Below are 26,387 nucleotides of genomic sequence, written 5' to 3'. Positions count from 1 at the left end.
TCTGGCAAGTGGAACCATAAATCTCCCCTGACTCTACTTGCGATTCTGGCATATTTGCAGTAGTTCACACATACAGAGTGTATTTAGACAAATGACAGAAGGAAAACCCTTCTGCAAACATCTAAGTGGAAGCCTCGGCTATGAACAGTATTTCTACCGTATTGCTGTGCAAGTTCCTGATGCTGCACATCTTGAACTCAGCTGCACCTTCTGTCTTTTGGCACTACATTCGTTGTTTCTTCATGACTGCTTTCTGTCTTGAAATACAAGATTAGTGGATTAAAAAAAACACAGCAAATACCACCCTTGAATTATAGCAATCTGCCTTACAAAATCTCACTTGCAAAATTAATGTGAGCCAGCTAACATGAAAACAGTCATGGACTGAAAACTTCCATGAACATAAGCAAAGGGCAATGATAAATAACTAAGTACAGAGGTCACAGGAGACAGCTAATGGAAGATTTAGGGATCAGCGTAAATCTGGTTTTATTTAAAGCATGCATTTAGGAACAGGAAAAGTAAGGAGATACCACATAAATGTAGTTTTTAGATGTTACTAAACCAGGAGGAATGTCAACCACCAGTCAGGAGGGAGAAATCATGCAAAGAGACTTTGATCAAAAGCAGAGGGTGGGAGCCTGGTGAAACCATGCCTGGGAGAAATATACATCTGGGGGAAAGGAAGCCATCTGAAAAACTCATGCGTACAAGAAGAAGGAGACACAGTAACAGTGGTGCTGAATGGCATAAACAGGTAATAGCAATAGCAAAGTGGAGAGACCTTCATATTACAGCAGGGCACCCAAGACAACCCAAGATGCAGTTTGGTGTTCTGTGAGAGGTCCCTCAGCACAGAGGACACACGCACGCACGCATACGCACACATGGTGTGCTCACTGGGACACCGCTGGGGCACCGAAGGGCTGGGAGAGGAAGGCAGGCCAAGGAAATGATGGTTTCTCCAGGTTCTTTTCCCTCCACATCCATCAGCACCAACAGCGCTGTGCACAATCTGTCTCTGGATGGGGCAGGAGCCACAAGGATTTATGGCCCCGCTGTAAGCATGTGGGTTCTACTGCCACAGACTGTCCTCACGCCTGGGCCTCAGGTTTCTAGTGCTGCAAATCAGAGCATTCGGGGGGAAAAAAGAAGATTTGGGGAATGAAAGCAGGCTGTGCTGGGAGAAAGAGCATGGTCCTAAAACTGTTAAAGCTTTGTATATGTAACATAGGAAGAAATACTAGTATTTGCTAGCAGGAGGTACACCATTTCAGTGTTAATTCTTATAGTATTTACTGCTTTTTCATGCTCCAAGTCCTGAAATATAGTCACACAGCAATCTGTTGTAGTTGGGATTTTTTAAATACACTGTAACTTATATTAATATTTTTTTAATCTGCCCGAAGACATCGTTCGAAATTTCAGTTGATAATACTGTTATATATGTTTTTGAAACAGCTATAGCTACTGAAACTAACAGAATAAGATCACAAAAGAAGAGAAATTTTAAGTGCCTTGGGAAGGTGCCAAATAAAGCTATGCACCATTAAGGTTATCCAGTCAAGGACCTTTTTAATGGCAAAGGGGATAGCACATAAGAGGGAAAGCAATAAACAAGAACACACAGAGATACAAACCTGGTAGACAAGGAACGACAGAGGCAATGCCAAAGACCTAAAGTCTTCAGTCACTAATTAATGGGCCATTAAGAAATGACAGGCCTAGGTTTGGAAAAGACCAAACTGGACTCTGTAACTGATAAGATGGAAGCAAGAGGAACATATGGATTTGGGATATTCCAAGGGGGTCAGCAGGACTATGCCTAACTTAAGGCATGTTTAGGGAAGGGGACTAGGGAGGAACAGAGGACTAGGCAGAAAAGCGTATAAAAGGGGACAGTTGCATGCAACACATCGCCGGTCAGTATGCTTGTATGACTAAGCCCTGTGCCTGCTCACCTCAGGCTGTCCTACCTGCTTATTAAATCCTTTCTTAACTGTCTCCCTGTGCAATCTTACCCTCTATCCTGGGTGAGCGCTGTAAGGACGAGGTGCCCACAACCAGCATGGCAGGCAGGAGTGAATAGAGGGCCAGGTCCTGAATGCAGTCCAGGTGGAGGTCTCAGCTGCCAGCCCCCAAGCAGGAATGGTGCATGTCCAGAGCACCGGCTGCTGGGACAGACCAGAGCAAGGAAGGGGCTCAGCACCGGTGGCCCTGGTGCTGGAAATTGGAAAGCAGTGGTTGTCTCCTCGGCCTGGAATGGAGACCCCTGGGTCTCAGGGCAGGGCTCTGATGACTAGGCAGGAAGAATCCCCCAGCCTCAAATGTGCTGGAGGTGCAGCTGCCTTTAATAACCCTTAACAGAAATCATGTGAAAATATTAGAATTACAGAATATCAGAAACTCCTTGACACATAAGGTATGCAAATAGAAGTGCTATATCCCATAATACTTGGGCTCGTCAGCCTACTGAGTCAAAACACTTTTTCATCTCTGAGCTCCTGTTATAAGACACCAGTTGTGTGGACGCTGATGGGTCTATCATGGCCTTTCAAGACTTGGTCTTGTGGAAGATACAGGTCAAGAGCCATAATGGCTCGTGACTGAAATTTAAGGCCAGAGAACACCCCTAGAGCATTACTTAGCTCATGCTCCATGCTAGGATTTTAACTGCAACATGGCTGCACTTCAAGGTAAGCCTGGGACACTCAATTTATCCCTTGCTGTATCCAGCATCCCCGTTCTCCGCCCTGTGTAGGCGCTCTGGTGCTGAACCAACAGCTGAGAGGATAGATGGCAGTGAAAGCAAGATGAGCACACCCTGCAAGAAAAGACAACCCAGGAGTAGTGACGAGCTGTTGCAGATTGTTTCAACAACTTGCACAAAAACAGAAATTTAGGAACAAGCACCAGTAAGATCTTCACAGTAGGGGGAAGAGGGGATTACCCTACAGTGACCAGGCTAGGAAAGAAGTCCTGGAGTAGATTCAGAAGAGAAGCCTGGCCAGGTAAACATAATTCAATACCTTGAGAAAAAGACAGACAAGCAGAAAAGAACAGACAGGCAATAACTTTTGTTTTATATTTTCGGTAACCCAGGACTGATGAGGTCTAGTCTTAATCTGAAAAACGAGCTGTGTAGGATGCTGTTAACTACCTCCCACACACAGAAGAAATGGAGGCAGAGACAGGTTGTGAGAGTCCACAGAAGTGGAGCCTGTTCAGTTTTGTGAACTCAGAGACTATGTTTCACAGGATTTTCAAAGCCATAAAAATGCATAGAGCCACCTGAAGAGTAAGCTCGTACCTGAGGCTTCTATCAGAAATCTTCAGTCTTAGAGATAAAATCAATTATTAAAGCCTTTTATGCTCCACGTTTAAATTGTTCTCATCACTATTTTCATTAGTGAGAAACTGCTTCATATAGCAGTTGGGGATCTGTGAAATAAATTAATGCATACAATCAATTATTTCTCAGGAATTTATTACAAGTGGAGACAGAATAAAACAGAGGCCAAAGCAATTCAGACAGACGTGGGTTTTGCACTGCTCTAATCTTTGCATATGAGCTGAGCTCTGCTTTTTGGTTTGCTGTAACAGTGGTCTGGCAAAGAACAACATGCTAACAGGAACATCACATGCTGGGCATTACATACTGATATATAAATGCCCATGAAAGAAAAAGGACTCAGATCTTCTGCCTTGAACTGTTTCAGGGATCATTTTAAATAAAAGTATGTGAAAATGATACTATGCGTAGAGACACAGGAAAAAGGAATTATTAAATCAATCAGTCCAGCATCTATTCAATTGGCCAGCATTTTTTGTACAAGTAGCAACAAGCATTAGGTACTTCAGAGAAAAACTTAGAAATCCCACATCAGACAGATTAAGTGCCTTTCTTTTTTCAAACAGAGACTGTTTCAAATCTAGAAGGATGTGGTTTAATAACATTCGGATTTTTTTTTTTTTTCAACCAACAACCGCCACAACCCTGAGTGTTCTTATTAACCCTGTAATTCTGTCAAATGATTTATTAATCTTGTTGTATTACCAGCATCAACAACCTCCTATGGCATGAGTTCCAAAGCCTGAAATACATTTTTGGTCAAAAAAGCATTAGCTTTCATCAGTCTTCCTTTTGCAAACTTCACATCTGCACCGAATGTCCCCTTCATGTCTCTTAACATCAGAAAAACAAGTGTTCCTGGATCTACTTAAGTGCCAGACTATTTTGAAAAACAAAATAGTTCTCACTATTAGTGCACTTCTAAGAGTTCTGTATATTATTTGTTAATCATTTCTATACAAAAATCTCCCAGAATACATTTAATTTTTCACTAACCCCCTTCTGTTGAAATGGAATGGGACATTCACTACTAAACAACAACCAAAAGCTTTACCTGCGTGATTCCCTTTACAAAAAATAATGTAACAATACAGTTAAAAATCATCAATTAATCTGTAATTTAAGCACAATGGTTTTTTTCTGCCCCAAGCTACTGCCCTAAACAGAGATCATTCAGGGACATGCCCAGCAGCTGGGTTTTCTCTTTTGTCAGAAGAGAGGTTTTGGCAAGCAACCATTCATTTGTCCAGCATTCTGGATGTAGCAATAGCCTCTCATCCTGTAATTTGTCCTTTCAGCTACCATTTGTCTAGTCTCACAGCTAATGAGGTGATCATTACATACTCACAACATCTTTGCTAGAAGACATTTAGCTACCTATATTTTTAAGTCTGGCTGTTGATTTTCTTCCTTTAAAGAGAGAAGAGGTCATGAAAAACCTTACTTTTTAAGCATGAAGCCAGCAACAACAAAACTTTTCTTGCAGAAAAGTACAGACGTGGATCGGAAGCACTTCTTGGGGGACTGTTCGTTCCTAAAATCCTGGTCCTTTCCAAATGTCTCTCTGTGGCTGAGTCTTCTGTGGTTAAAAGAATGCTAATTATCTACCAGTAACACAGATGATATCAAATACTTTCTCTAGCCAGCTTGCTTATTTCTAAAGGCATCATTTTTGCAAGAAATTCAATCACAGCATTTCATATGACTTGCGTATCTGCAGGCCTGAGACTTGTTATGCGCCCAGCTGAGGTTTTAAATTTAAGAGCCTTGTAACTCCAACCACCCTACTTAAACAATAAGGAAGAGGTACCTCATAGTGTGAACAAGGCTGCACAGAATCTTGGAGGTGCCTATTTCTCTTTGTTGAGAAAGGCTATGGTGAGTATGTGCATTGCTTAACAGAGGTAGTAAGGAACTAAAATTAGAATGAACCCAGGCCTATCTTTTATTTTATTACATTTTCAAAGAAACTCTCAAACCCTTTCACTTGAAAGTAATCTAGCATCCACTCCTATATTGCAACTCTTAAGACAGGCTTCTGCTGTTTTGGTGGCATAAACTTACCTCAAATTTATATTTGTTGTAACATCAGATTTGCAGCAGAGATGGGTCTATTTTCATTATCCCTAGTACTTCTAAATATGCTGTGGTCAGGTAATTATTCTGTTTGGGATACAAGAAAAAAAAACTCAAACTTGGTGCAGTCTTGGTAAAACCTGGACATAATTTCCAAATGAAAGGTAAGTACCTTCATATCTAGCAATTTTTTTGTGCGTGGAGGAATTTCTGCAGAATAATGTGCATCTGTCCTGTAAGTACTTTTCTTAGGCAAATTCACTGAATGCTGTGAGCTCTGTGCTATGAAGTGGTGCTCTATAATTTTGAGGTTTTGGTTTTAGTCATGGCACTTACATGTTGTTGATTTGGTACGAAAGAACTGGACTTCAGGATAAAGGTGTGTGTTGGGATAGTGTCCAGTGGTGTTAGAAAGAGCTCTGCAGATCAAATATCAAAATACAGCAAGACTTTGTGAAAGATGACCCAGGAGACACCTCATTCATAGAATTAATGCCTCCAATGGGACTCCTAGCACTTCTTATAAGCTACTCCACAAAAATTCTTTCCACCATCCATAAGACTCTTGACATCCAGTGAAAAAAAGCTTGTGCATTTTCCCTTTTTTTTCCCCTCTGTTTCCCATGTTTCTTACTATGCTTCATCGACTGCTTGTAGGGGAAGAAATTTCCTGCCAAGCTATAGTTTGCAACAGAAAAATTGTACCCCAGTATACTAGTTCATATCAGCCTATCAGAAACGAATTAGAACAGCCAAAAAAAGCTAAACGTTCCTGAAATGACTTATGCTTTTTCTCCTCTTAATTTGTCTGTCTGCAATTACAGATGGAACCCATTACCACCCACTTCCTCACTTAGGAAATTGTTCTTCTGTACACTTTGTACTGCTCCTCAGATGCTCTGGGTGCATTTATCCAGACAATTATGAGTGAAGTCTGTCCCCACTGCAAGTAAGTCAAGCGTAAGCCCACCATGGAGCAGACGTCTTATGGATAAAGTCACGGATACCAGAAATGAAACCCAGCGAGGGACAGATTACCTGAGCCTGAGCCTAGCACCAAGCAGCATAGCACAGCTCCTCTGCTCCAGACCTGAACCAGCTTGCAGGTCTTGCAGACAGAGAAGCCCACATTGGCCTGAAAACACTGTGTAGATGTGCCCCTCTATGTCATTTGCTTGTAAGTGGAGACTTGCTGGGTAAGACAGTCATGGCGCCCTGTTAATTACAGGTACACAGTTTATTTCTTTCAACACTGCATTATTGACATCCAGCCTAATGTTAGTCTCCAAAAATCTACACGTCAGGCCTACATTTTTGTATAAAAGTTTTTGCTGCCTAACTTTCTGTAAAGGCAGCAAAGGAAGCGAAGCACCTGGACAGTTGGTCTGAAGAACATGTGTAAAATAGAGAATCTTCTTTTCCTATCAGTTACAGACAATCTCCAGATGTTCAGCTGATTTCTGTAGAGCCCTACATGCTTTGCAGGAAATGTACAAAACTGACAAGCTTTCTGACTGAAAAAAAGTTACAGCCTGGATATATCATTTATGTGACTAATGCCTCTTATTTGTCCTCACTGAACTAGAGGCAGAACAATAATGTACAGGCAGTTATTTAGGGCACCAAACGTTTCATCTTCATGAGTAGGAAGGGGGAAAGCTAAAGGATTTATTAGAGGGTATGATTTGATGAGTACATTTCCTTGCACATGCTGTTTATTTTGAACGGATCCTGTCTTGAATCCTGTAGGCTCTCTGCTCTAAAGCTATTGCTTGAATGGGCACCCAGGCTGACCTCTCCTTGGGTTGGGGACTGCCGAGTAGACGTGTATATCTGACAGAGACACTTGCACGCTCTTGACTTGCTACAGAGCTGGCTGTCAGGTTAAAAGGAGGGGATGAATGCAGAAATTCAGGCTTGAAGCTGAGAGCAGGGGAGTGGGCTAGCCAGTTCCCTGTGTGGGCACCTGGAAGCTGCCCTTCAAGTTTTGTTTTTCCTTCCCAGCTTTCTCTGATGAAAACATCCTGCTGGATCACAGCAAAGATAAAAACTCTGTTTTCTTTCACAAGACAGATTCCTGTAGATTCCAAAGGCAGTCTTTCTTACCTAAACCTTGTATCTGGAGAAACTGACTCCCTCTTCCATCTGCTTCTAGAGCTGTGTGTAATCAAACACTAATAATATATTGCATTCTAATACCAAAATTATGAGTGAAAATAAGCAGCTTGACAGACAAAACCTCTCACCCTAAAGACAGGAAAGATTGAATTATTTGTTTTAATTGCTCAGAAACAGGAAGTAAAGCATGAAACAAAAACACTCTTCATTGTGCTTTCATTCCTTTGACACAAGGTACACTTTGCTACAAGAACATTACTAGGACAGGAAATTACATAAGCATGTGAACTTAAAAATCATCAATTTTTTGCCATTATTTAAAGTTTTCCATTTCAAACTAAACTAGTATTCCACAGAAATTTTTCCAAGAGAAGTTCCTATTTGACCAGACATTTGGAAAAAAAAAAATGGGGATTTTTTTCCATTTTTATCAAAAAACAAATAAGGTTGCTGTCTTTCTGATGTACATAATTTCCATTATCGTGAGCTACAATTGTGTATTAAGAAATAAAATCTCTCATAAGGCTCAGTGAAAGGGAATTTATATTTCTGAAATACATTGAATTTATCCATCTTAAATACACCGCGGATCTTCTAATCTGGACCCTAATATGAATCTTTACATTGTCTATGAACAGCCTTTTTACTTTTTAAGGAAAGCAAAACCATGTAAAGAAACACGAAGTTTTATTTGACACCAGATGGTTGTGCTGCCATCCAGAGGGACATCCACAAGTGGGAGAAATGGGCTGACAGGAGCCTCGTGAAGTTCAACAAGGGGAAGTGCAAAGCCCTGCACCTGGGACAGGCAACCCCAGGCACCAGTATGTACTGGGAACCAAGCTGCTGAAAAGAAGCTTTCTACAAAAAGACTGGGGGTCTTAGTGGACAGCAAGCAGGCAACGAGCCAGCAACGTGCCCCCATGGCAACAAAAGCCAGAGTTATCCTGGGCTGCATTAGAAAAGCATTGCCCGCAGGTTGAAGGAGGTGATCTTCCCCTCTACTCAGCGCTGGTGAGACACATCCAGAGTGCTGGGTTCAATTCTGGGCTCACCAGTAGAAGAGAGACACAGACATGCTCAAATGAGTCCAGCAAAAGTTGACAGAGATTATTAAGAGACTGGAGCACCCAACATAAGAGAAGAGGCTGAGAGAGCTGGGATCATCTAGCTAGGAGAAGAGAAGGCTCAGGAGGGTTGTATCAACATGTGCAAATGCCTGATCAGAGCGTGTAAAAAAAGAGCCAAACTCTTTTTACTGGTATCCAGTGACAGGACAAGAAATGACGGGCACAAATTGAAATGCAAGAAATTTTGTTTAAACGTAAGAAAGAACCCTGTTTTACCCTAAAGGTGAAGCACACTGGGGCAGGTGTCCATCACTGGAGCTATTCGAAACTTGACTGGACATAACCCTAGCAGCCTGCTTTGTATGTCCCTGCTTCGAGCAGAGGCTTTGGTCTAAAACATCTCCTGTGGTGCCTTCCGACCTTAATCACTCTATCATTCTGTGTATCTGTAAGGGGTAGAGTACTGCTCTAATATTTATACCAAAATTATGAAGTCAAACACATCTGGATTTTGATTAGAGTGAAAACTAGTCAGTTTTATCTTTACAAGCTGCAGGAACAGCTTGCTTATCAGAGAGAAAAAGATGCACATATAAGATTGAAGGGATTAAGGGCCATGTATCTTAAAGCAGATTAATTGTAATGCTTCTCTTTATGTAGCTACACCAGTTGACCAGAACATTCCTAACAGTCTGTACCGTCAGTTCTCACAGGTGAAAAAGGACTGAAAGGCTGTCATTCTGTACCCTTTTGCTTGGATTTTAGTGACAACATAAAGGATAATTTAATGCAGAACCAGGCTTCTTTTTGCAGTCTTCTTACTACACTTCCCTGGTATTCTGCAACCAGTAGCATGCTGCTCCTTGCCAGGAGAACACTACTGCACCAGGACAGGAAGAGCAGGCAAACATCCAGCTTTGCAGACCTGTTCTGATGCAGAGTCCCTATGGCACAGACGTTCTAGGATTGAAACTTCAGGGTGGAGAGTGAGTTTTCTAAGAACAAGAGCACCATAAAGCCTTTTTCACATCACCTACCTTGACTTGGTTGTTCTTACTACTTTCCCCCAAAACTGTTAGGCCCATCCCATAAAAAGCTATATTCACAGGACCCTTTTTCAGCAAGACTGGACCCCTCAACAGGATGAGTTGTTTCAAAGAAATCCTGCTATTCTTTTTTAAATACCTTTTTTTTAAGGATCTGCAATCTGATGTTAACTAGCCCCTCTCAGACAAGTAGTCAGGGTGGATTCAAACTATTTGTGCAAGTCAGAGTTGTACAGACAAGCCCTGTGCAAAGAAACATTGATGCTATTCTTCCCCTAACAACATGTATACATAAGACTTCTTTTCATTCTGAGTGGAGAACCATGTCATAAATATGATTTATAGTGTATCATCTGAAGGAATGATTGTAATAAAATGAGGCATTGCAAGAAATATTATCTTGCTAATTAGAAATTACAAGATGGAACATTTACTGCATAACTTCAACCCTCAAAATTTATTTACAAAATCCAGAGGATCTTTAGTCTTAAAGTATAAGGAAGCTGAGGGATGTTTTGTTTAAACTTGTCTGCAGATGTATGATAAATAAAGCTCTATAGCACCAAATCACTTGCATAAACCTACCAGCTGTCCCAGTGCTCTGAAGAATTTACCTTTGCCCCCAGGATCTCTCCTGAAGTGATGGATGGGATTATGGCATTCTTGCAGGGGGTTGGAATTGCTTTGGTTTTGTTTCTTGATAGTAAGGCCTTACCATTTTCTCTGATTCGCTCAAATTGATTCACATTTTGAAGCCATGGGCTAGTTTTTCTGAGTAAGAGATCTCTGCATGAAGACCTGTCTGTCTCCTTCAGTAAAGCAGAAAAGGCTAACAGATGACAATCAGAAAACAGAAATTAGCCACTGAGTTTTAGAATACAGGCACATAGGAGGAGAGCAATGCCACAGAACATTTCACAACACAAGAAAGACCCACAGCAAAATAATAAAAGACAAAATACAGTGTGGTGACATAGATAGAAAACTCACAGTACTAAAGGCATCGTAAACATCCCAGACTCCTTCAACAGGAGGGACCATGTTGGAGGAAGCACAGATGGGAAAAATAAATACTAGAATAGCATTTTATGGGACAAACTGATATGGCTGAGGCTTTCACCTGATTAGAAGGTAAGTTAGGGAAACAATCCCTTCATATCTATTATCTATTGATTTTTCTGTATTGAAATGGTGCATGGAAAAATACCACTAAGATGTTAATCAGCATTAGCATATCAAGAAAGCATGACACTTCACTGCTGGTGGAGATTTAAGCAGCTAAAATCTAAAGATACTCAGTAAAGCATGGCATGTTGAGAATTCATCTGGAATGTAACCATTTTACCTTTGTGAGGGCAGAGTACAACACTTTGGCTGACTTCAACAGCTGGTTGCAACATACCGGAGAGATGTGGTAACAAACACATGCGATACTTTTATGCTGCGAAGTTTTCAGCAATTCAGGTAAGAAAGCATACGGAGCCTCTTAAATATCAAGTACTCCTTTCTGTCAAGATTCCCTCACCTGTAAATATCTTGGCTTCAGTTTAGTCACGTGCCCACAGAAATTTTCATAAACCATAAAACCTCTAATGGTTAAATTACCTTGAAGAACAACGGATACAGATTAACTCAACAAGTGCTACATTCAAAATAATCACAGACCCAAATATTTTACACTAAAAATAGAAATACACACTCTAATAGAATAGTCAGTGGTATAGCAGAAATAGTTTATTCCACTGCAGCAAACAGCTTAAGTCAACATTTGTGGTTTCCATACCTGTTGTGAAAAATTATACTTTTTGGTTTTGTTCTCTCCGTCCCACTCCTTTCTTCATTTCTTCTCTTTTTATTAAGCCTTTCCACTTTTTCTTCCTTCTTCATTCTTACACCTTTGAACTTTCCTGGTTTATTTTTCTTCTTTCTTTATTTGTTTTGTTTTGTTTGTAGGACAGGAGATAGAGCAGAAGAAATAAACCTGCAGGCCTTAAACCTGCACACCACAGGTTTTTGTCACAATGGTACAATGTGACAAAACCCCACATTTTGCTTAGAGTGTCCTCAATAAGGGAAGTGGGACAGCACAAGCCATGATCAATTTTTCCTGCAACCACATGTTGAGGAAAGCACTGACAAGACATCTGTAGAGGAGTGTGCAGGTCTGGCTGTTCCTACATGCACATAATGCTCACTCTGAGGTTTTCAAAGAACTGCAAATTAAATCTGGGTGAACCAGCTGCTGAACTCCCTGGTTAGCTGGACTGTAACAGCTGAGGCAAGAAGGAATACCTTCCACTGGCCAAGCATCTCTGGGCCTCAGTGGGTTTCAGCTGCCAGCCGGGTGTGGGTTCACACAGTTCTCCACCTGCTTTTGTTCAGCTCAGATGAGCCCCAACATCTGAAACTAAAACATTGTCCTATGTCCTCTCTGGCTTAGCTTCACAAAAAGAAGTTATAGATGGAGCAAAACTTAGGTCAAACCAGTCGCAGGTCTGGGACAATAGAGCCAAGATTTTAGAAAGGCCAGGAGTATAATGACATGGGAGAGGAGAGGATCAGAAGTCAAATATAAAGCAGCACATGTGGGCACCTAGAATAAACAGCCAATTAAACCAAATATGATCTCCCATGGAGGGACTGACGCAGGCAGCAATTATCAAAAAGCCTTTGTCCCCCGACTCCAAGTAAAGCTTCGGCACAGCTCATCCTAAGCATTTATAAACCACAAGTCAGGCCTCCAGAAATCACGCTGCTCTAATAAATATATATGTGTTTTTAGACTTTGCCCGCTGTGTCCATTTATTTTTCCAGGAAGCCTGCTAACTTCAGTATGTAAGTAAACCGTTCATCTTCAGCGCTCACTATAAAGGGGAAGCGGCAAATAACAGTTCCCTGCTCTCCATATGAGGGAAGCTCCATCTATCATATCCAAATCCCCCCACCAGGCAGAAGGGTATTTTAGGTGACCTCTCCTGTCACCTCCAGTCTCCCCTGCAATATTTCATGGGCTTTCTCCTGCCCCCTCCCAGGCCATCTCCTTTGTCTGCTCAGTCTGTCTATGCGCTTCAGTACCCCATCTCTCTCCCACTGCATCCCAGTCCATCCAGGCCCTTCACATCTGCAGAACACAGATTCTCTTTTTGGCAGTTTGTTGTGGTTTTTGGATTTGGTTTTGTATTTGTTTTTTATTATTATTATTTAATAAATTGCAAGTGTTTTTATGTAAGTAAATTAAGAAAATGGCAGCCAGTCTGCTCCACTCTGACTCCACTGAAAGTGGTGGTAATCTGCAGTTGTTTTAAATGAGGAAATAAAATCTCAGGAGATGGAAGGAGGCAATAAGGAAATTGTATGTAAATTAGGGACATGTCACGGTATCGTGAGACTAGATTCACAGACACATTTCACAGAGAAGAATAGTGTTATGCTCACTTATGCCATGAGTGAATTTTATCCAGAAGACTTTTTACATATTCATGAAGGTGACGAAAAGCTTTTGCAAAAAAATAAAGAACATTTTTTGCAGGGTGTTTGCACAAATTACCACACCCTAAACAAAACCATCTGTATTATTTTGCAGCCATGGATTTCTTTACATGCTACAGTGAGGCAGTATTTTATACAGTTATGACTTTGTTTCAGCATTTGCATAAAAAGGTTGCTGAAAATTAAATTTTAAGGACAGCTAATCCATCTCCAGAATTATACACACATTAATATTCTCTACTCAAATCATGTATGTGGTTATAATAAAACCCTCTCTCCTTTTCATCAAGGAGCTTCAACCTTAATTATTTCTAACATTTATCCTGGATATATAACAAGTTATTTCAATGTATAACTCAATTACAGGGGTACTGCTAACATTTTTAGCTCTCTAAAGTTAGACTTTTGTGGTTTATGGTGTTTGTAGTATATCAGGCATCGAGTGAAATGCAGTCTTTGCACGATTTATTATTTTACATACAATCTGGTAATTTTCATCTAATCCTTCTTCTGTTTTCAGTACATCCCCAGTCCTATCCCTTGAACTTCTGGAATTATATAGTAAGATCTACAATGATTTTTCAATATGAACTGTAATCTGTAGTATTACATCTTTATTCAGTGTCACCCTAGTAATCCAATAGCAGCGTTTCTCCACTGATTTTCCACCTTTTTGTAACTTTGGATCCCTTGTCTTGTCCACACTATAAAAAAAATTATTTGCCCTTAAATTTACTGAGACATTTAGTTAATATATGCTTCTTGTGATGTTTGAGTGGTTTAATCATCAGTCGTGAACTAAAAACTGCATTTTATTGTTTACCTCAAGACACAAGAGGAGCTATTCTTTTAAAAAGAATAATTTACTACTACCACACTTAGTTTTATGCCCCTGAAACTTTGCAGTGAGAAAAAGTCAGCAGTGTTATACCACTAAAAAACTGATGTTGTATCAGATGTTTCACCCTTTCATTCTGTTATATTATGAAAAAGTCCAGAAAAGTGAAAGCTGCTTTAGACTTTGTTACAGCACCTTTACACAGCTTTTTTCTTTAAAAGACCTAGCTTGAATTTTTTCTAAACCTAACTATCGACCTAGAGATAATTGTGCATAAATTCAAAAGAAAACTTCCAGGTGTCTGAGCTATGGGAACAGGTACTACAGTTACCCTTGGACCACCTCTTTAAGGCAAGTTTCAGGAAGCTGCCACTGGCAGAGAAGCTGCTCATCCAGGTGTGAATGCTATCAGAAGCCCAGAAAAGCGAAGTCTCATGCCTCTGTACAGGTGACTTTGGATATGTTGCAAATGAAATACTGCTGAAATGAAACAATGGAGAAGACAATCAACAGCAAGAAGCAAACATTGCCTCTGCTTTGCAGAGCCTTCAGAACTTTTTCCAAGGAGGAAGACATGCACTCACTGCTCCTCCACAATTACTAACTTCACAGCAGGGTTACTGCTGGCTGTGCTCAGGCAGTTTAAAATGCAATGCACAGCTAGAACAATTTACAGATGCATTAATCACCACTTACTCTTGTTAGCAAAGGATGTGGGAAACATCTTCCAACTTTAAGGCAAGTGCCATATAAAGGTCATCACATAGAGGCAGTTCTTCACCCAGAAGTGCTTAGTTTTAATTATAGCATTTACTGCAATGAATGAGAGTTTAATCTCCAAAGGGAGACTACCATTCATGAAATAGTTGAAGAAAGTTTTACACACAAATCCTGTTTCATAATAGCCAAATGAGACACACACATAGGATAACAGTGTCCCAGCAACAAAAAGTGCTCTGCCCACAACAACATTTGTAGATTTAACCAGATCATAATTTTCTGTCTAGGAGATTCTGCCAGATTAAAAAAGGTGGAGAAAGGGGAATAAAAACCACTTTAATAGTAACTAAAGAATGAAGAGTGCTTTTGCCAGTGGAACATATTTATCTGGGGCAGTGTCAAGAAAAAAAAAAAGAAACCCTAAGTCTTTTAACATAATTTGAAACCAGATTCTCCTCAGAGGAATGGAAAGAGGGGGAAAAAAAAGTTGCCCTGAGGCTAGGGATGAAGGCACACTGCAATATTTCTAACTAAAGGTTGCCACCTCAATGTCTGTCCTCTTACAGGCACATATTGTTGCACTGAAACAACACAAGATTCAGGGTAAAAATGAAGTGAGACTACTTTTTTTAGATTTATTTTTATGTAGGAGAACCCAATTGATGTGTCCTTTGGCAGTATTTCCTTTTAGAAAGCATGGCAGGGAGGTGGAGGCAAAGAGCAGGAGCCAGCAGGATCAGAGAGAGCTCTGATGGGTAACAGCAGGGAGGCCCTACCAACTCAGGATGGGGTTTTGAGCAGGGGAAAGAGGTGGATGCTCAAATGGAAGCTCAATGGAAAAAGTTGTACTGACATAAATGCTTTCAGGGAAATATTTTAACAAAATTGCTGATTCAAAATAATCAAAATCTTCGCTGAGAAGAGTGAGTTGAGTCAGCGATTGAACCAGGGCAATGAAGTTGGCTGGCACCTGGCAGAGATGGTTTTCTATCAGCCCAGCATCTCAGTTCCCTGCTTCCTCACCCCATCAATCCATACGGTTCTTTTAACAAACAGGCAAAAGGCAGGCAAGCAGGCAGCCGCTAGCTAGAAAGTTGCATTTTAGTTCCCTCTGAAAGTGTTTTCTTTCTCTGTAAATGTTTGGTGGGTGTAATTGCATTAACTGCTTTCCTTAGAGGCACTTGTCCCTTCTCAATTCCTTATTCCTAACCCTGCATCACAATTCCCAGTTGTCATCATGAAAATGTACTTTTTTCTTAGCACACAGCAATAAGTTTATGGCAAAGACCACAAACAGTTATGATAGTACAACTGAGAGGGTTGCAGGACTAAGAAAGAGCAGCCAGGAGATGAGAAAAGGCAAGGACTTCTTGTCTCCAAAGAAAACACACTGCAGAGCACCCTCCTGAGAGCTCGGCCGGCTTCAGGCAGGCTCCTGGCTCTCCAGAGCTACTCCCCAGGCCTTGGCCCAGCACATCTGCTCCCTCTGAGCATCAACTGCATTTGCCATAGTAATGTGAATTTCACAATACTAGCTGTTTTCTGGTAGCCCTTCTGCTCTGGAATCAGTAAAAAAATCACTGACATTAAAAAAAAAAAAACCAAACCAAAAAAAGCATTTGTGGTTTAAAAGACGAGTTTGATAATGTTGATCCCAATGATTCAACACATCTAAGAAAAAATAAAATTAGTAATATGTTGATGGTTTGATTTCATGACTTTGTGGACTGACTTATGAGCATAAGGATCAACACCTGCAACACTCCCATCTGCTTTTGACTATGTAGGACAGAGTGTTGTTTTCTCTGTTTGTTCATGGTTTCTCCCTTAAAAAATCAACTTCCCCATATCTATATAATAAGAATGCAACTCCAAACAGAGGTGTTTTTCTCTCTATACGCACACGCCTACAATAAAGAAAAATATTACAAAATTAAGAGGGAGGCCATTGGCTTTATCCACTCCCAGATGAAATAAACAGATCAACCACATCAACGAAGTTTGAGAACACTTGCTCTTCTTTGCCATGCTCTGCCACCAGCACTATGACAGAAGCAGTTTCATGACGAGTGGTGAACTAACTGCCATAAGAGCTTGCTTTCGCCAGCTGCACGCTCCCTGTTGCCTTGGTTGTGCCAGCTTTTATGTTGCTCATCATAGTTCTTCATGAGCCAGCGTAACTTATGCAATGCACAGAAACAGCCTGGCAAAAAATGAAGACACTTCTGCTGTTCTAATAAGTCAAATCGGTTCAGTGGAAGGTGAGCTGCTAACCAGCAGCCTTTGCCAAAGAGAAAGCAGTCTGAGTCACCTTGCATAGATCATTTCCTCCTTTACCTCAGCTTCCTTTTTGTAAATGAGGCTCATGCAGAAAAAGGCACACTGTTAGAAACAATGTTTTTCTTCTGAGTGTTTGTGAACTTCGTAGAGTTGTTTTGGCCAGACTTGTTTCTGTTTTCCCAAGTTTTGAGTTTTCTATAGTCAACCAGGAGCCAGTTACTGGGTAACTGGAGGTTAAACAGAAAGAGGTAAGCACTCTCTTCCTATCTGTGTGCTCACTGTCCACAGCTAGCAATGAGCTACTCCAGTATGCAAGGCTTTAGCTTACCCACCTGCTCTGAAGGCGTACCAGCCTCTGCACAACTGGCTGCAGTTCTTCCAGCACAGAGCTGCTTCTCTCCTGTGTAAATTTGCAAAAGGTTTAGGCACAGCATTGCTTAAGGAGACAAGAGGCTGAGAACTAGCTCAGCATTCCTGGTCAGGTGAAATTCAACACCTTGATTGAGATTTTAAATGCAAATAAATTTTACTTACAGGTCTCAGACAGATGATGCTTCCAGAACCAGCACTTTTATAAAGACAAATTTAAACCAGAATTCCTGTCTTCGGAGATGAGGTAGGTCCGGGAGAAGAATGGGAATCCAGCTTCTGGCCTTGCACTCAGCACCTTTCTCAAAGTCCCCTGGCTTAAATTGGAAGCCTGATACACTAAGAAAATCCCCATTTGAAACCATCATTTCCTAAAGAACATGAAACCTTTCAGATTCTAGGAAGTATTCTAAAAGTCCTTAGTAGCTACAATCAGGGCTGTTTTCTCCTTCCATCTATGCTATGCATGTTCTCAGGAGGCATATGCATCAGGAAGCGTTTAGGTCAGTCAATAATAAAGGCTTCTCTCTCCATAGATTCTGGTTTTCATCTCCTCAATGAAAAATTTTCTTTTAAGTGAAATCTGTAAACTTCAGGTACAGAAGTATCAGACAGCTAATATTTTTGTCCTGTAAGAACTGCAATGTGAACACTCATCGGTAAGTTTTTCTTATGATGAGAAGCGACTGCAAAATAGTTAAAAATAAACCTGAGCAACCCTTTCTAGGTTTTTTCTTGCTATTATCTCTGAATCTTGAGATTTAACATTCAGCATTACTGCAGCCCTTCACATAAACCAAACATGTCTGAATAGCAAAGGTTCTCTCAGATACGAAGAACGCATGGCTTTATAGACTAGCAATTGGCCCCTTGCTCACAGTTTCACTACTCTGAGTCATCAAGGCTCAGAATTGACTCAGAAAAGGTATAAAGGTCATTATTATCTTAAGAACTAACTACATGTATTTCACCAGTTTGGCTGGAACATCTGCAAAACAGAATATGCCAGACAAATGCGAACATTTTGGTTTGAGAAAGCCATTATGCAATTTAGTCTCAACTCACAAACACAATTCAGTTTCAAACAAGCCAGCTACTGGGGATGTTGCACTTTCTTTCAAACTTCATCAATAACAATGTGCAGCACCGTGTAGTGTTCATTTGCATGACATTCAGCACATTTTCTTGTCTCAACTTTATGTGGGTTTTTACCTAATGAACCTTATTTAGAGTTTGAGCTTAACTGCAGAATTGATTCCTAAATTTGCTGCACAGGTCATGAAAGTTGAAATATATTATACAAACACATGACTCATGAAGACTCATGAAACCATCGACACCAACAAATAAACAAGAAGGCAGAATTAAATCTAGTTCTTTTAAAACATTTATAATCCTCTGTGAAATATTTGGCAGCCTTTTAGAGAAAGGACATTGACATAGTCCAAAGAGAGTCAACAAGAATGATAAAATTTGATTGTTAACATGCACAGAAAGTCTGGAAAAACATGAATACCACAAAGTGAAATCTAAGCTTTTAAAATCTTCAAATGGTGTTTCATAAAGGAATAAAGCAAAACCAGCAGCAGCACTCTGGGAACAAGACAGTGTCTTTTGCAGAGCAATAACAGAGCAATAATGGAGTTCCTTGCTTGTGGTTTTAGGAGTAAGAGCTCTGTTTGCCTACCTCTTTGGTCATACACTGCTTAACACTGAGGAACCCCGAGACCAACTCTGAGCTCTTTGGTTATTTTTACTTGGAAGTCAGCATTCCCTGGTTTATATAGATGACATCAGTATCCCAACCTCATTAAACTCAGATCTAAAGGTTCAGTTCAGCAAACAGGGAGAACATCCAAGCCCCTTCAATTACTTTGTCATTTCACATGTTTTAAAGATCAAGAAACCACAGGTAAGTGAAAGGAGAGATCAAGTGTTTTTCTTCCTCCAGAAAGTGCTGCTATTGTGTACGTGCACTGCCATCCTTACACGAAGGTGAAAGGATGGACACACATACCACAGGAAGAGTGTATGTATCCACAGTGAGTGTGTTTCCTGTGTACTGCTTTACATTCCTGAGGATATATCCTATTTTCCCTCCTTCCCCTTTTCTGTCCTCACTCTGGACCTTATTCAATGGCATTATTTTTACATTAAAGGGAATTTAGATTGAAAATAACCATATGTTACTCTGCACGACTCTTTGCTATGGCTGGATTCTGGTGTCAGAGCTCTGACATTATCAGGCTGGCAACAAACAATCCTCCCAAAATTCCAACGCTCCCAGGGCAAAGAGGTCCCTACTTCAGTACATGGCTGGAAGTGACCTGACAGACACTACGCGCCTGATGAAGCTAGATTGAAATGTTCTGTCCTTCTCCATTTGGCCTTCATTTCTGGCCACTAGACAACCTCTGCTGCTGTAAATTTCCACCAACTCATTTAACTGACTCAATTTTGAAGCCCCACCTTGTCTGATAAATTCAGTAAGTGCTAAACATTAAGAGGAACAGAAGCAGTAAGGTTTTTTTCAAAGTGAAAGCTTGAGCAAAACAGAAGGAAGGCATTAAGACGACTGAGGGCACCCTTACCCTGTGCAGTGAAGTATGGCACAGAGATCCTCAAACTATTACACAATAAATGAGCTCCAGAACAAGGAGCAATTTAATTACATCAGAACCATAGTGTTTGTGGGTTAATTAGCCTTGCTGAGAAGCACCACATTAATGCAGTTACAGTGTTTCCAAGACTCAAGATCCCTGGTTTTGTGGCTAAATCAAAACAAACATTCACTTCTGTTAATGCAAAACTTCAAAAAATAGTGATTTTGGCAAAAATAACTTTTAAAAAAACCTAACTAATTATTTTAAGCTAGCAATTCTGGGTATTTTTTATAACATACAAGACTAAACTCATAAGGACAGAGACACAACCCCAAAATCCCTGTAATGTCCTTCATAGCACAGCCCTGGCACCTTTACAGAAGAGTGCAGTTCATTCTTTTTGTCTGCCTCACTGTGAGTCAAAGTTCAAACTGAAGTTTTGCCTCCTACTCTAACCAAAGGTGAAGATGCATTACATTCATCCTTTTCCACTAGTTCCAGTACTCAGACAACTACTAGCCACAGAGAAAGAGACTGACACTGTGATGGTGATTAACAAATTCTTTGGAGAGGTTTTGGTTTCAGCTCATAATCCAGTACATATTTCAGAGGAGCAGTTTCAAAGGCCAGAAGAAACCACCCTAAATCCCCTGCAGCCTACAGCAAAACAAGCTCAACAGGAAACAAAGGACCACATTTCAAATTCCTCTCCCAAACCCAGCAAAGAAATGACTTAAGGGAAGGTGCTCTTTTTCCTCCCACTCTTCAAAATGAATACTCTGATCACTGTATTATAAGGGTGGGCTTCCAGGCCTAGCCCTAAATCCTTTGAATATTGTTTCTGAATTTATTTTAGACAAGTTTCATCAAATTCACCCCACTACCACCATTAGTCAAATGCTGCTTCTAACAGCTGTTTTTCCCCTTCAAACATGTGTACAAAGACATTGCTACTTCATCACACTAAACACCTTCAAACCGCTCAGTCTGGACCTGCACCTTTGTCCTGTAGTTAGGAGCAATGGCGTTTCAATACTGTAAAGTCCAGTACTAAGAAGATAATCAAGCTTTCACTCCAAGCACTCAGCTAAAATTTCTAACTGACGGTAATCACAAAGCCTTGAGGTGCAAGTAGTCATCAGCTTATAAAACCCGTTTATATTACATGTCTGCTCATTTCCGTGAGCTCCTCCCTGAGATTAAGGTAATGCATACATACAAGCTGGCAAGAGACAAAGAAAACCTTCCAGCTGCAACATTCACTTGTGCCAGATGTACCTGAACAGGGTACATTGTAATTACTCACATTTTCATCCCTATTTGTTTACCAAGGCAAATATTACTTAACCCAAAGTCTTTTGCATCAACAGAAATAGTTTACCCTGTTACATTCGTTTTGATATATTCATGGCTTGTATCAAAGTATGGTAACACCAACAGCACAATAAATGAACAATAAAATTAGATAGAGCCTAATCACCTCTAACAACCATTTGAGTTCACATGAGGACAAACACAGAGTGCAGCCTGCTCCCTGCCTCTGTGTTTCCCAAGGACTCCCCAGACACTCACCAAGGAATGAGATATGGGCTAAACTGGTAAGCAGCAAGGTCTCAAATGCCTTCTCTCATTAGAGTCCCATGTCCTGGTCTTGTTGATGACTGGCGGTGCACCCTTCCGAGGACCAGCCTGTAATGTCTCGGCTGTCTTGGAGGGCCCATGTCTTTCAGTCACTCAACAGGCTCATAGGCGTACACGAGGTCATGAGACTGCCTACCTGTAAGGCACATATAAGGTGTTCCTTAACATGTCAAATGGCTTTCCTGTCAGAAAGGAAGAGCTGGGAAATATCATCATTAACCTAGGGGGCAAACCCTATGCCAGGAAGGTCTATCAGAATAGTGTAGTGTCACCTGGCTTGGGCACACAGACATATAACACACCTTAATACAAAACTGACCACAAAAGAAACTCTTTTTTTTAAACGATGCTGCATATTCCTCTCTGAAGTAGAAGTGGTCCTTAGTAAGCCCTTTTTTCCTGGATCAGCGTGGTTTTTTAGCATTTATTCCCGTATGAAGCACACCTTCCCGCGGCTCGCAGGTTTTCACCGCTGTTGAACCGTGCCATCTGCTGGCTGGCCTCAGAGGGACAGGCTGCGGGGAGCCCCGCTCCGCGGAGCGCTCCCGGCGTCAGAAGGGACCCCCGGAGAGCCTTCTGCCCAAATTCCTGTGGGAAAAGATGGCCCTGCATATGGCAGGCTGAGTCTCGAGTATTTCCAGCAAAGGAAGTTCCACCATGGCTCCAGGCAACTTATTCCAATATTAACTCTTCTCACAATTAAGTATTTTTTCCTTATATCCAGACAGAATTGCCTGAGGCGACTTGTCTGTTTGCTCTTGCCCTGCTATTGTGTATCTTTGTGAAGAGGGCCTCCATCTTCTCTAGATATACCTTTTAATACTTGATATTTAATATTTTATTACTTTAATATTTGAATGTAACTGATTTTCCCCAAACTCTCCTCTCCTCTCCTCTCCTCTCCTCTCCTCTCCTCTCCTCTCCTCTCCTCTCCTCTCCTCTCCTCTCCTCTCCTCTCCTCTCCTCTCCTCTCCTCTCCTCTCCTCTCCTCTCCTCTCCTCTCCTCTCCTCTCCTCTCCTCTCCTCTCCTCTCCTCTCCTCTCCTCTCCTCTCCTCTCCTCTCCTCTCCTCTCCTCTCCTCTCCTCCTCCCTTCCCTTCCCTTCCCTTCCCTTCCCTTCCCTTCCCTTCCCTTCCCTTCCCTTCCCTTCCCTTCCCTTCCCTTCCCTTCCCTTCCCTTCCCTTCCCTTCCCTTCCCTTCCCTTCCCTTCCCTTCCCTTCCCTTCCCTTCCCTTCCCTTCCCTTCCCTTCCCTTCCCTTCCCTTCCCTTCCCTTCCCTTCCCTTCCCTTCCCTTCCCTTCCCTTCCCTTCCCTTCCCTTCCCTTCCCTTCCCTTCCCTTCCCTTCCCTTCCCTTCCCTTCCCTTCCCTTCCCTTCCCTTCCCTTCCCTTCCCTTCCCTTCCCTTCCCTTCCCTTCCCTTCCCTTCCCTTCCCTTCCCTTCTCCTCTTCTCTTCATTGTTTGCCAAATTCCTCACCACACTAACCATCCTGATGGCCACTGCCAATTACTCAATGCCTCTATTATAAATGTAGAAACCACTACGGGGCAGAGTATACCAGGTGTGGCCTAATAAGTGCTCCATAGCACAGGAAAATCTCACACCTTCGTTTCCTCGCTATATTCTTGCTGATGCAGTCCAGCATGCTGTAGTCTGTCTTTGCTTCCAGAGCCCGCTGCTGGGTCATGTTCATTGGTGCCTACCAGAAACCTCGGGGCCTTGGCCATGGAGCTGTCACCCACAGCCAGCTCCCAGGCTGTAGGACTGCTTGGGCTTAGTCCAACCCACATACAGCTCTCTACAGGTCTTGATGGCCCTGAGGTCTGATGATGTCTGTGTGCAGTGGGTCTCCTTCCCTGTGTACCTACCTCTCCTCCTGGCTTGGTATACTCCACAAGCTCCATGAAAGCACATTCAGTCTCATCACCTGGACTGTCACATGCGTATACACCACGTGAATACTATCAGACCCAGCATCAACCCCTATGAACTCCACATGTGGCCAGGTCACTTAGTTCAGCTTTGAGCCATTAACCATTACACTTTTAGCTTTGTTTAGCCAGTTTCCTACGAAATTTGTGGCCTATCTGCCCAGTCAATATCTTACCAGTTTGTCAACAGGGTTGTCAAGGTAGGCTATGTCAAACATCTTCTGAACTATCAAGGTTTGACACCCACAGATCTCCCTGCAGCCACTAAGCATGTTGTTCCATCTCAGGAGGTAATGAGGTTCATTATGCACTGTTTACTCTTGGTAAATCTGACTTGGCTTGTCCCAGCCACCTTCTTGCCTTTCACATGTAAGCAAACAGCTTGTAGGAGGACATTACATACCATTCCCAAACCTCTCTGCAGTTTCCTGGTTCTTTCTTTTCACAGATGGGAATAATATTTGTCCTCTTCCTGTTGTACAGGATCTTTCTCTAGTTTCCATGAGCTTTCAAAAATGGTAGAGTGACTTTGCAATGACATCAGCAAGCCCTTAGCACCCTCAGATACATCCCCACAGGTCCCACAGTCCTTTTTTATATATTTATCTCCAATTTGTACAGACAGTCCCCTGTTAATCTGATATTACTATTGGTGGTGTGCCTTTTCAGCCTTGCTCTTTGGGACAGAGCCAGTGCTGGTGGCTACACACATACATAGGTTCATCATGAATGCCTTGTTTAAAACCTGGGTAGAATAATGCCAAAGCACCTTGTGGTTTGCTTAAATCTTCAGCTACTGAAATCAGACATGTATGTGAAAATAATCAATTCTCATTGATGATAAAACTAGCTTCCGAGTTCGTATAAAAAGATTTGAAGTGATCTGAAGGTGATCAAAAAAAGCCTTTTAAAATTATTTTTGTTTTTACTCTCATGGTCATTTGATACCTGACCGATACTTTTATAGCTTGGCAATAATATGAAGATATTATTTCATACCTGATAAATATATTTACAAATGCATATAATTTATATTGTTAGCTTTACTTGTCTAGGTAAGTGATCACTGATTAAGAAATACTGCAAAACCTGCAGCAATTTAAGGACACATTATCAGGATAACAGACTGTGCATTTTACATATATAAAGTCCATAATGCTCAGGTCACAAATATAAGATGACTAGACTACTTCCTTTAAGGAACATGGCCCCACTTACTAAATGCCTGCAAGGCAGGTCTGGCCCTCAGCTGCAGCTTCGTGCCACCAAGTGGAGGGCTGATGGGACTTTTGAACAAGAAAGTAGGTTTTCACCTATTCCTGCAAGATACACTGAGTAATGTTAGCAACAATCAAAAGCAGACACAGAATAGTTCAGTTTGAAAGAGACCTTCAGGGGGTCATTGAATTCAACCTCCTACTCAAGGCACAGACCCAGCTATGGGCAACTGCATCACAATGTGAACAAGTAGGTATGCAATTTGTCACCCTATGGAATAATATCCCATTTCAAATAAAAGTCAACTGGTACATTACTGTCCTGGTTTCAACTGGGATAAAGTTAATTTTCTTCTTTAGTAGCTGGTGCGATGCTGTGTTTTGGATTTGGTGTGAGAACAATGTTGATAGGACACTGATGGTTTTAGTTGTTGCTGGGTTTGCTTTGCTTTGCTTGCGTGCGTGGCTTTTGCTTTACCTATTAAATTGTTCTTATCTCAACCCCTGAGTTTTACATTCCTTTCAGATTTTCCTCCCCATCCCTCTGGGTGAGAGGGAGTGAGCGAGCAGCTGCGTGGTACTTGGTTGCTGGCTGGGGTTAAACCATGACAATTATAAACAAATTACTAATCCTAAACCAGAGTAAATGAAATACATGTTTAAAGATGCTTCAGTAATAATATTTTAAGGGTCTTGAGGCTAGATCCCGCTAAATATCCCCTTTGTAAACAATTAATTATTGTGGCATGCCCCAAAAAAGTAGCTTTGATTTTATATCCTGCATACAAAAAATTTTGACCTTCAGTAAATTTTAATTGCACAGAAAAAAACTGAGGGAACAGGAGAGCTTCTGGGAGGGAAAGATACGTCTCCTGTATGTAGCAAAACTAGACTGCCACTTAACACACAAAACACTAAGTACAATATTGCGAAGATTTCACATGTCTTGAAATGTGAGGAAAAATACACAATATCACATAGATAATTTTCACTGAAAAGTGAGGGATGAAATGCAGGATAATTTTAACTACCATTTTAAATTAATTTTAAAATTAGAAGACAGAAAAGCTTTAGACAATTAGGACTATTTTCCATATGTACTTGATTTGTCTCCTTCACTGGCTTTCATTACACCTAGATCAGAAAACAGTTCCATCCCTTAGCCTAAACGTGACTTGCTAAAGTGAATACCAGGACGAAGCATCATAAATATCTGTATTTAAATAACATGATTTAATGGAAATGTATTCAACTTTTTATGTTTACATTTTTATATTAAAATTAATTACTTGCCTCATTTCCGATAGCTTTTTATTCACTGATTGTGTTGAAGACAACTTAATCATAAATTGTAAATACCAAGGTAGTGCTTTACAATTGGTTTAATCAACTAAAATCTATTTCAACTACAGTGGACTGGAAAAAGGTCAGTTTATCAAAACTTTCAAACTTAAAAATTTTATGGTTCACTAGCAAGGCTAATATAATTTGTAAGTAACTAGAGATGAGTGTTTCTGCATGTCTACACACACACTGAAAGTTTTATAATTAGTAGCTCTCACCCTCTACATATACTTTATTTGGAAGAAGAAAGAAAATTTGTATTATTATAAATCCTGGATCGTTTTGGAGCTCTGAAT

This window comes from Falco naumanni, chromosome 2, assembly GCF_017639655.2.
Source record: "Falco naumanni isolate bFalNau1 chromosome 2, bFalNau1.pat, whole genome shotgun sequence".
NCBI lineage: Eukaryota > Metazoa > Chordata > Aves > Falconiformes > Falconidae > Falco > Falco naumanni.
This window is presented reverse-complemented; position numbering follows the sequence as displayed.